This window comes from Opisthorchis viverrini, assembly GCF_000715545.1.
Source record: "Opisthorchis viverrini unplaced genomic scaffold opera_v5_10, whole genome shotgun sequence".
NCBI classification, from domain to species: Eukaryota; Metazoa; Platyhelminthes; class Trematoda; order Opisthorchiida; family Opisthorchiidae; genus Opisthorchis; species Opisthorchis viverrini.
In genome coordinates, this window is record NW_008751666.1 from 739,873 (window position 1) to 752,579 (window position 12,707).

A 12,707-nucleotide genomic window follows, 5' to 3' on the forward strand; every position below is an offset into this window, starting at 1 on the left:
TCTCAATCACCGATGCTACGATTTTTAAACCACTGCCTGGTCTGAAGGGAGAACTGGGACCAAACAGGACAAAAACTAGCGAAATTTACTCGTTTGCAACACCATCCCGACAACTGACTTCGGGGGACTGAGCTGGAACCCGGCTGTATCTCTCGTTTATGACGTTTTCAAACAAAACCATTTTTTTGCGAGTGTATTTCGCTAATTTCGTCCAATTTGGGTTCAAGTAGAACATAAGGTTGACGGAAACTCGGGGACCGCGCTTACCTGGTGAGACCCAAGAAGGACAAAACCGATCGTGGGCTGTCGAAGAATTTTCAACAACTTGTGAGTAGTGTACTAGGACAAAACTGTTCGCATGGGTGGATTGGGAACGTGACAAAAGGCGAATCACATAGACATAAAAATGCAGACCAACTGTTGGTTTCCATTTGATCGACTACGCACACACAAATTCACGATTAGAGCCACCGACTCGCTGGCTGTTTACGACGCATCGATCCCTGAAACTGGAACGTACTCGGTATCCCGAAGGTCAGAGTAATGGAACCTTCCTTGATATCAGATGGAGATAACTAAATGGCAATGAATGATCAATAATAGGCGTAGTCGGATAACCAAACTTCAGCTAAACTTAATAAGAAGGGATCAGTTCAATCATGTCATAAGTCCTAGTAATACCGGATATCTGTTATTGGCTAACACCGATAAATCTGATTGATAATGCAAGCAAGTACCTAATAATATGCACAGCTGACGGTCAGCCTTGATCCCACAATCTAGAAGAGGAAAGATGTGTGACAGTGTTTTGTGTCGTTGCAAATGAACCTTTCCAACTGTAGGTGCGCTGCCCAAGAATCATCACGGCACTGCAAATTTTGTATTTTACATAAATCACCCGTTTTGATAAGTCATATCTTTCACTGTTCTGCGAAATCAATTTGTGATGTGCCAAACAGCGGTGCTTTCTGATTACTTTCTGTCCTTTACTCCTTTGTTGGCACCAGAAACGCAGTTTGCAACGTATCTCACTGCATACGGATTAGTTGTCTTTTGACGGGGAGGCGCTCTACTGAGCTATTCTGTTTATAAAATTTGAGCCACTGTATTTCATGACTAGCGATTTGTTTTATTAGTTCCGTTAAGCTCACTCATTGTCAGGGAAACACGATTAATTGTTGGATACCAGTTTCTGCATCATATGTCAAACAGCTGGTCAGGCAGAAGAACTCAATGTTACATATGAATCTGGAATGAAGTTATAGCAGAGCTAACTCTGAGGACAATGAATGGATTATGGTTGGGCCAGTTGACCACACAACCGCCATCCACATGGGACCGATCATTTAGGTAGCGAAACATGATAAGATTGCTTGACCAGCCATGTTTTGGAGGAGAGTTTCTTTGACAAGATACTTAAGGATTCAGTCCTTTCTGATGAAGGGTCATAAACAGACTGGCTGCTCGACTGGTTCCTCGCATTTTCATGACCCAACAGGTGGCAAATTGTGGTTTCCAAGTCAGTTGAAGCCACTGCAACTCACAAAGTAGAAACTAGAGCAAGATTTTCCTGGCTTGAGTGTGACTTCTACAGAAGGTTAGAAGAGTCATTTTCTTCTTGTAAAACGGCTTGTTCTGCGAAATGTGGTGAGAGTGACAAGCACTACTGTGCTTTCCACAATGTGGCCATTACTCTGCGACTCCTCACAACGGTAGTATGTATTGTTTAGACGAGTAAACAACCCAATACAACATGTATAAAACACCCTTCTAAAAGTCTCCATTAAAAAGTTGTACTGCCTCTCCATTAATTCTCCACGAAAGCACAGCTTCTCATTGTATCCAATGTGGAATAGGGCACATCGTTATTTCACGAGGTTTAAGACCATAAACTACGGTATTGGGACGACTCCATATTCTGGTACAAAATGTTCCACTAATTGGCGACCGGAAATCCACCTGCTGCCCATGTAACAGAGAACCTAAGGACTAAGCTGGCCTTCAAAAATCCGAATTAACGTTGTTTTCGCTAACCACGAGCTTCAGCTGGATGTAGCAACTTTGCCCTAGCATTTAGCCTTATTCCAATAGGCTACATTAGACGGTACTGTTTCAACGACTGATGTATCTGGGTGTCCGCAGTTAGAAATTGATGCGATGTGGAGGGTCCGCCTGTGGGGGGGGGGAAACAACTGGAAAAACTGTATGAATATACGAGGCTGAATAATGTTGAAGTTTCGTGTCTTACAGCTGGACTCAAAACAATGGCGATCGCGTAATCCCGGGGAAGTCAGAAATAATAAATGAACTAATATTATTCCCCACTTCTTAGGATTACACAGTACTAAGTGGAAACAACTGGGTGGTTTTCTGACACAGTAGGTCGCTAACATGCACTCTTTCAGGTGTGAGACAGAAAGCTTGGAGTATGGGGAGCGAGTTGCCCATCAAATACTTGGTGGTTCACTATTACACTTGACTTTCTCATGCTCGTGTCTGGGATACGGCAAGGTCACAGTTACCCAACTGTGATGCTTTGGTCGGGATTTATAGCAACTATGATCAATGAAGTGCAGCAGTTGGCAGTTTTTTAATGTGAATAATTCCTATGAAAGCAACAATCTGTGGAACTATTAACTGTTTGACTAGGGTAAACCATTTCAAAAACAGAATACCTCCACTTGTTAAGATAGCTCACTGACTTGTAGGCTGATGAGGACTGATACGCGGCCGAAAAAATGCTTTATTAAGTCAGGAAAGGGAACACTTCAGTTCAATGCCATGTGCAATCTCCCAGTTGTGGTGAGCTTGACTTTTCTCACTGTTAGCCTTGACTTAGACTCAACTTGAAGTTCAAGATTTGTGAGCACACACTGTTAAGCAATTTACATGTACTCTGAGTACACAAGTTTGGGGGCCTGACAGAAATTATAGTTTTCCGCCAAAGTGAAAACATTGGAAAACTTAGCGGGAAACTTAGTGCGACCTCAAGTCAAGAAATGAGGATCCCAAATGTTTGTGGAAAGACTGAATTTTCTAACCTATGAAATGAAATTTCAACGATACAATAACAGATCGAGGTCAATACAGCCAAAACAAATCAATCTTAACATAGAAATTGACTGTATTCGGAAAGTCAGTTTTCCATTCGGCGAATGATGAGCTCAGTCTTGTGTTCTATAAACACAATTATAAAGTATGAGTACTAGGGTGGTTTAAGTGTTAATCTTATCAGGCATGTTTTCGGCTGTCTGCTCAGACTATATATTTGAGGAAGGAGACTCGATTACTGGTCACGTGTTGACTCGAACCGGACTTGCAACTGTGGCAAAAATGTCCATACAACGCTTGTCAGAGTATCGAGGTAATAAATAATTCTTTTTGGAGTGGCTATGGCGTTTGAGAAAAATGAACAGTACAGTATATTACTATCACTGTGGAGTTCCAGACAGAGAGAATACGAAAATGCCCAGAAGAGTAAGGGGAAGTGATACGTTACGATGCTAGTCAATTATCTGGTGTTACTTTAAAGTTCGGTATAATTACACCTCCCTCTTTTGAACTTTGAAACTGAACGTGTTCTTTCACTCCTGTCAGACATTTCCTCGTTTTAAAACTTCACCAGTACAAGAAGAAACACGCGGACCGAAGAGCTTCATCCATTTTTTTCTCTTACCACATTTTATTTGGATGCTTTGTTAATGACTGCCTAGAGGGACCCTCGCCAACTGCGATGGAAGTAAACCAGGGTGGCTTGAGAGGAGCCACTAGTCCACATGTGGAAACCTTCAACCAGTATAGAAGGAGAAGACGGTGATGAAGAATTCTGTATTGTACCCCGGAGATTTAATGACTTTGCTTGTGTTGGATACTGGCAAAAGATTTTTGGTTAAACTTCATAAAACGGCTGCTGAGAAGCATTTGGGAAATAGTTACAACCCAGCACCTCCACACAGTACTTCTGATAAGAGATTGTGCTCGAAAGGTAAGAAGGCCCATCCAAACAGACTGGGTTTTCACATGTCATTTGCCTATTGTGCTCTGTTTATTTACTCCGCTCGTGAACTTTTAGGTAAATGAGTCCAGAATGTTAACTTACTGGTATATTTCTGCCTTTGGATAAAATTGGGTTGATATTCTCAGTGAAGTTGACTTCGAAGTTTATTTACCTAAGGAATCTGATCCTTATAAGATCCACCATTCCCTTCGAAGTGAATACTACTCAACATTAGGGTCGGAAATGACTCAATTATTTACTCGGCAAACGGCACTCGTACCATGAAATTGTCGGTAAACGGCAGTGTAAGTATGAGTGAATGAGCAGTAAACAAAATTGGGCATCAGACTGTAAAGCATAGGTTCTACAGTGATATAAACCCCACTATTTTCACGAAGTTGTTGAAGTCCGAGCAGCTCAGTCGGTAGCATCCCAGACAAATTGGACTTGAATACCCTAATGAACATCTCAAAGTGGGATTCTGTCCGTCAACCTGAATTATTTTACGGTTATTGTTGGTCCAGTAGCGACATAAAAGTGAAATCTAATGATACTTACATTTACTGTTGGTTTCTACGCTGACTGGACCAACCGATGTAGATTCCACTTGTCAGTTGCGCATCGCTGGAATATCACACCAAATGTCATAAAGCCACTGAATTTGAGAGCCCTGATTTGCTTTACAATTAGTCGTTGTCTTGACAAATTCGGGTAAAGCAACGCTCTTCAAAAGAGCTAAATCGTATTACTTGAAATTCCAGGTTACGACGAAATCCAAGGTCAAGTTTGAAAGTGTCAAATTCCCCTCCCTTTCTGTAAACAGTTGTAAAAACAGAAAAATAGCGAGCCATTGCTTAGCTAAAACGGTGCCGTATTTCAAAGAAAGCCTAGTTCCGCTTACGGATACCGTTGGTCAGTCGATTTGACATGATTTGTAAACTTTATTAACTATGTCCGGCTTACTCACATCAGTGTGGGTACGGAAGGATCACCTTAGGTTTTGTGAAGAGGAAACTGCTTTCTAGTGAACATTCTAGATGAATACACTTGCAGATGAACTACCCCTGGATGAAAGCGTATATTACCAGGATTTCTATAGAACCTCAGCGGAGACCATTATTAACCGCATTGGTGGATTCTTTTGCCTCTCTTTTGTTCTTCTTCAGTTGTTTTCGAAATATTCGAACAGGACTAATAAGGATTTGTTTGTCATTTTCACTGCCAGAACGTGCTTGATGACCCATACTCATTATCTCCCTAGAGAGTTCGGGTTCGTGCAAAACCGCAAAAATAGAAACACGGTTAACAGTCTTTCCCTCCTGCCCTAAGATTTTGCCCCCTTTTTCTGATGGACAGCTTTCCGGTGACATGTCGATCGGGTGACATGAGACACCCACGTCCCCACTGTACACCAGTCAACCTATATTTGTTTGCACAGTCACGTAACTCCAAAAAGCACTGATTTTCACCTATTCCCCCTTCTCTACGTTTGTTGATAAACTCCAACTGTGTCCTGTCAATTTGTTTTTGTCACGTGTTGGTGCGACTGGCTTTCCCACCAAACGTAGCGTGAAAACCTTGACCCCCCCTTCGTGTTTGGATGATAACGCACCTGCATTGTAAGACTTCTGTTTTTCTGTGATATCATCAAGTAATGCCTGCATAGGTTGGAACTATGTTTGTACACCATAACGAGGCACAACTTTGTTAAGTCGAATTCTTCGTCGAGAAGGTAGGCTGGAGAAATTACAGGATGCAGTTGTTGTGCTTTTAGGGCTAGTGGTGGTAAATACTGTACACTCGTTGTCCCCAATTCATAGACTGCTTTCTCCCTGAATACTGCCGAGATGTCACGTATTGCCACTTCACTACGAACGGATTTAATAGCCTCTTGTAATCAGGTCTTTCTCTTCTGGTAGTCCGAAGTTCATTCATCCTTTGCGTTAGTCTTCGAGGCACATTACAAACCAGAGATGGACATGGAATTCGCGCACTACAACACCAATTTTGGGTGTGGACTCACCGGAACAATTACGCCAGAACAGGAACACGGCCGTTCAAATGACAGTGATGTGGCAATGAACAGAAATATCATTAGTTTTAACCTTTGTAACTGAAAGTATGCAAATGTATTTCCCTATCTAATTCCTACAAGATTCGAAAATAAAATCGGGTTAGAATATTCTGTATGCTGCTGAAAGCGAATTTTTTCGACATTCCTTGCATCATTCTGCACTGGCCACATTCGTTCGGCTGGTTTCTGGTAGATTCAATGACTCCTTCGTTTGTTGGCGCGTTTGGAAGCTTTTTAGCAACAGGTGGATACAGCTGCTCGGGTGAGAGATGGTGTAAATAAGAGGTGGGTGTTTTTATCATTCACGTCGGAAAATGCACAACGCGCTGCAAACAGTGCACAGCTTTTTGATGCAAGGAAACTCGTGAGGTGATGACTGAAACACAGCCTATTGAGATTGTTCTGTGTGAATGATGGTTGGAAAACTTTACACAGGTCCTTTTTCTGTGGCTACTGAATGGCATTCATACTGAGGATTGCTGAAATAGGAGACATAAAGCCTCTGTATAGTTAGATGATGCTTGTATGTGTTGTCGTTTGGACGTGGTAGCCGTATTTCATGAGACAGATCTATGTCGCAATTACTGACCCATATCTCCAAAGTAGAATCTGTAACGGAGAACTTTTTGGCCAGTATGCGTTTGTGATATGAGACAGTTCGAAGCTGCATATGGCAGCCGCATACAAAAGCCAACTGTATGTCTTGGCGACAGAGTAGCGATCATACCTCGCCTGTTCAGTACTAGGTCAGAAGGCGAGCGTTGTGGTTATCTTTCAGTGAAAATGTCGTACCCACTAGCCAAGTTCATTTACTGGTAGTTCATTAGTGATTGTGAAAAGGCAGTGGTGTGTGTCTCACGGTCCATATTAATCCTACAACTTGTTATCAAACTAGGTACCCTTGTCAGTTTACAAGGACGCTTGGTAAGTGTTTCATGTAGACTATGCTGATTTACCTCTGAACCAGTATTTATACTTATCGAACCTTATTTCAGCCGGTCTAGGAAGGCCTTGCAACGCATACAACTGTCTAGCTGTGATTTCCCTGAGAAAAATTTTCTGTCGTGAAGGAGTGCAGTTCAAGGCTCTGTACACGACAGTAAATACATGGCGTAGACCTTGATAACTGGCTCAGATTGGACGCACACATCGTTGTTCCAGAAGATGAACTGAACTCTGTCGCAACACTGAACGGCATCAGTTCTTTGTGTCAGATCTTTTTACCCAAACAGCTTGGCGATTTTCTACTGCAATATCGTAATTCTTCTCGCCGTGCAACCTGTAAAATTCCTCTAGAAGTGTCTAGGGACCCTGGTTTTGTTCCTGGTTTTGTCTAGATTCTGCTAGGAATATCAGATTGAATATATTTCCCTGTTCACATTTATTTTATTAATCACCTACCTTTTGAGGATATGGATTAGTTTGTTCTCAACTATATTTTCCCTCCGCTTTCGATCGATTTTCCTTTGGCTCGCCGATTCTCAGCCTAAGGTGGTGACGAGAACTCCCAGAGGAACACTGGCCACTCCAATTTACTTGATGTTTAAATTATTCGTCGCTAATCTCCACCGGCATACTGTCCAGTAAACAATGGCTCAAAAAGTTATGCTTGTCCATGTGCGCTCCGCCCTAAGTCAGCATTCCACCTGCTCCAGCTCAATCGGTCTGTCCATACCACATTTATGAGGCGATGGGATACAACGTGCACTCCTGATCACCTGCCTCCGTTGTACTGATGTATCGTTCTACTCATGATTGACCTCATGATCTGTACTTGCCTGCTTCATAAACCGAAGAGGAGAGCGACCTCTATTGTTTTCCATGCAATGCTGTGTGCACCAAACGAAGGAGCGGACGTGAGCATATTAACCCGAAAATGCGATGTGCAGGTTGATGATCGGAAAGCGGAGAAAAATGTCCAGGTACTGAAGATGCAAGGATTCCCAGCAAACTAAACCGTGCATAGCGAAATACACTCATTTGCAAACCAATTTGGTTTTTCAAGAGACTCACCTGGAACCCAGCTGAATCTCCCGTTTTTTGATGACTCCAGGCAACTGAATGTGCTGCACCAGGCCGCCTCATGTCTCAGTCGCTACGATATTCGAGATATCACGATACATGCATATTTTTCGTAATGTACTACTCATAAGGTCGCTCAAAATTCGTCGACAGACCACGACCGATTTCGCTCCTCTTGGGGCTTATCAGGTAGGCGCAGTCCCCGAGTTTCCGTCAACCTTATGTTCAGCAACCTTATGAGTAGCACATTATAATAAACCGTGTATACTTACAAACGCAGGTGGTCCTTTATATGCTACGTTTAAGACTCAGGATGCCAGCCATTTGATTAACAGCACTAATTTTCGATTCAACACCCGTGGGGATAAGGGAATCTACCCTGGTTTATGGTTTGTGGAAAAAACAGCTGAATTGTAAATATGGTTATTGATGTTGTACCCATGGCTTTCTATAACAAGATAACGGGAAACAAAACGCAAGTGTAGTCTCTGGTTTGCCTGCTGAGTTGAGCTCCTCTAAATGACTGCGATCTCTCGAGCCACTAGCATTAACCTAGTCTACCCATGTTGCCAAAATTTACATGCCCATTCTTACGCACCCATAGGAGTGGAATAACTTCAAGGGTTTTCAGTCCCTTACCGTCGCAAGATGAGGTTGAGGCTAACTGGATGAATGGCCTACCCGGACTCAGACTTGATATGCCGATTGAGTCCACTAGGTTATGCGCTACGTAAAACCTCTGATTTGGAGAGAAGAAAAATAGCTACCACCTACATGATTGGCCTTAGTACTGTCAGCGTCAATTTCTGGTGCATGCTACTAACCAGTATGAGAACTGAGGCGGAGTGATTTAAAACCGAACACATTAAACGTGAGCACGTCACTGAGACTGTCAAGAATAAGTGCTTCAGTCCTATTGGACGTCCATGTGCAACCGGAACTTGACTCTTTTTCTTATGTTCTATTTTCCCACACAAAAAATCCTTTTTAGACTACTTAATTCTGCTAGCTAGCAAATTATATGCGCTCGAAAAATTTTGACATTTCAGCACACGACGGCCGCCTGTTTGTTTTCTCAGATTTTGAATCAACATCACCCAGCCAACCTAAGCCTCAAGGTGGCACTTTCAGGTTTTGCACACGTATCCGTTTCGAGTGTTTTTAGTTCTACTCAGATTTCCGTATTGTACCATTTCTCAGACAAGCTTGACACCCCAACGTGGTGGTCACAGCATCAATACATGTCGCCGCCCTAACCTCTACCGACTTGACGAAATTTGAAAAAAAAATCGGTGTGAACAAACCACATAGACTTTCAGTTTTGGCGGGAAATGGTCTAGAGACCTTTCTTATTCCCCCGTCGTCTTTGTTCATTTCTCGTTGCTGTCATCAGTAGTGACATCAATCCTATCCTTGAGAGAACACATAAAATTTAACCTTCAGGTAACCCAATAAGTAACAGAAAATGAACTGCCTAATCGTAATAACATCCTTTTCTATGTTGTGCAGTGCACGACCACAGCAACCATCCAAATACATTGACTGTTCGTGGTCATTCCAGTAGATTTCCTGTTATTGCATATCAGATACAGGTTTCCATATTCTGGAGATCAATAGGTTGGGTGTATTTTCCCTGGTAAGCTACCACGTTATTTCCCTTTTAACATAAAGAACGAGTGCGTAGTTTAAAACAGGACCTTTTAGTTTCACAGGAAGGACACGGGGTGACATATTTTGCAGCGTAAACAGCCTTTTTCGATCAGTCCTGCCATCGGCCACTCTTTGTGGTGGGGGGCAGTTCTTGCAAGAAACTGGAGGCATTGCAAGGAAACAAGCGATTAAATGTCCTATCGTCACCAACCGAAAATAACATTGTTTGTCGCTTCGAAAACAGCTACTCCTCAGATAGAAGGTGATATAGATTGCAATACGTGAATAGCAGAGTCCTCTGGCTCGGATTTTCTTTCCATACATAAGCATTTTAGCCGACAATTTTCCGAAAAGTGATATTGGTCCCAGTTAATTTAGCACACAATTGTTTCAAAGGAAACACAGTGGTTAGTAAGCTACGGTTTCGCCTACAAAACACTGATTTTCACCTTTCGACCAACATGGGCAGCCAAATAGCACCCATCGTTAATTTTATAGTTTCTTATATTGTTTGGCGCCTGATGACAACCGAACTTTAACACTGCTATAAGGGGCCACTTTTGTCCAGTATTAATTCGGCATTACTCTTGGGCCTGTATCCTACCTACGGTTGTGCACAGCCACCAACCCACCGCTACGCACTACTACGCTCCCCAACAGCGCACTGATGATGTCACCACGATTGGTAATGAAACGTTTGCAATCAAATCGTCCAGCTCAGCTAACAAGCCAACGACCACCATCTACGCTACCTGAGCTACCGACATTTTCCTCTATATCTTGGTGTGCGTGTGTTCCACCAGTAAAACTTTCACTTGGGGGGAGGGCTGAAAATGCCCTTTTTGTGAAGCTTTCTGCTTCGGGAGCCTTTTCCACTTCTTGCTTACTGGGAACTGTGCATAATATTCCCCTGAGCTAAATCAAACCGACTGTACGCTTTTCATTTGCGAAAATTTCAATGAAATGGGTAATGAGTCAGGAAAGATACATGCTGATCTAGCAAGCTCGATCTATAGTTCATTCTAAGAAAAAACTGGTTCTTTTTGCACCAAGAACTTCACAAACCATCAATTAGGACATGGAATACTATATAACACGATCTCTTGGATTCATATACTTTTACTTGATAACTCAACATGCTATCTTGCAAAACGCCTAAGCTAGCGACAGCAGTGCTTTCTAACTACCCACAGGTAAAGCGACCTAATTAGAAAATGAAAGGACAACTTTATTTTACTTTACTGTTACTATATTTTTGGGCCCATACTGAGGGCCCAGTTGCCGGTACTTTTGAATTTCTGGAAAAACGGAGCTTTCATCTCAGGTATGTATGTATATTGATCATACGAATTCCAAGCCGTTGACCGACCAACTTAATAGTTCAATTTCAATTCTAGCCAAGGTTATAAAGCTGGTAGAGAATATCTTCCATGATGGTGTGAAAGAAGCATAGAGAATGTGTTCGACACTGTTCACCTGTACAAATTACAGCCTATCATAAAGATCAGGCTCCATCTGTTTACCAGATCGCACAAACACGGACCAAACGCCAGTCACAAATCCAACATGATCGGGCGGAGCTGGATTTGTGTGCCTACCGAATGACACGGAGACGTTCAATATTATTGGTCATGGGAATAAGTGTGTACGGTTCGCCCGCTGATGTTTCGGAATCTCTGTTTTTCTCTAATAGCCCCCCGCCGTTCTGGCTTTCACGACTGCATCGGTTCTGTTCGGATGAATTTGCTTAATATGAACAGTTGTGGGAGTCACCCCTCCCCCTGGATGTCTGCTGGCCAACTGATGGCGCTTGTGTGGCATGCATAATTTAGTATGCTGTCAGGAAGTTTTCAATTTCAGCATTTGCTTCAATCGTTTCCTTCTTGACTGACATATCCACGCGCCAGGGTTATGTTGGGAATCACGATGGACTGTGCATGTAACTCTCGATCTGGATTGAGTAAAAGCCGACACAAAAGTTGTTGGTTTTGCACACAAAGATGAGTGGTCTACTAGAAAAATTTTGAACCTGTCAGTAGAATATCACAGAACAAACTTCATGGAAGGCTGAGGTTATTACACTGCCATGTCAAAGTACTGTTGAGGTTCTACAATACCACCTACTAGAAGAGGCTCCGCCCCTTTGATACGTCGGGGAAAGAGATTTTCTGATAATTCCCACTTCATTTACATTGGGAAAGTGATGGTCTTTGCTTAAGCATGTGCGATTCCGGTGAATATATTTGAGTTAAAACCCACTTGCTTAGAGGAAAGCGGGTTGTGTAGAAGCTCAGTCCCAAAACGAGAGCTAAGGATTAAATGTTTAACGGTCCAACTTGTATGGTGACTTAGACGGCGTTACATCCTCTGTTGATTTTTATGAAATGCTGATACGGTAACCAGTCAATGATCTATCCATTTTTGAGACCTGTGTACAGCCTGAATATGATCGGAAAACGAAATTTTCTTATCCACGTTGGATCCTGGCTTCGTTTTTGAGTCAACGTTCGTTTAAATGTCACCTGTAAGTTAGAAACCGTTTGAGCATTTCTTCAAACGGTATTCGTCATGGAACGGAATCACTGCGTTCACATATTCGATGAGTTCCCTTTCAGATGGGCTCAAGATCTGTGGTACGTAGCTAATGCCAACATCCCTACAAGCTCCAACAAGACTCGCAATATCACTTTGACTGGCTGGTGAATTTTTTCCGTTTAAAAACGCACTAGAGAGAGCTGACATCAAAAGCCATTTCTAGGTTTAAAACCACTGATCAAGATCGGCCTCGAGACAGGTAAAAATTGCCGAACAAAGGAAATATGGAGGTAATCCATAATGTTTTCTTCTGATGACCGGATTCGCATCCTACTCCATGCAATTTGGGTTGTTGAAAATGGGATCAAAACACCCAATGAACCTTAAATTTACACTTTTGTCTGTCTTGGATCCTTAACCAGGATGTAT

General features: G+C 42.5%; 1 protein-coding gene across 1 annotated transcript in view; it reads right to left on the bottom strand.

Annotated features, from left to right (window-relative positions):
- Positions 1-12,707, bottom strand: part of T265_00951 (hypothetical protein) — a gene marked incomplete at both ends in the record, with an annotated part of 42,684 nt that overhangs the window by 13,297 nt on the left and 16,680 nt on the right. The window lies entirely within an intron of this gene.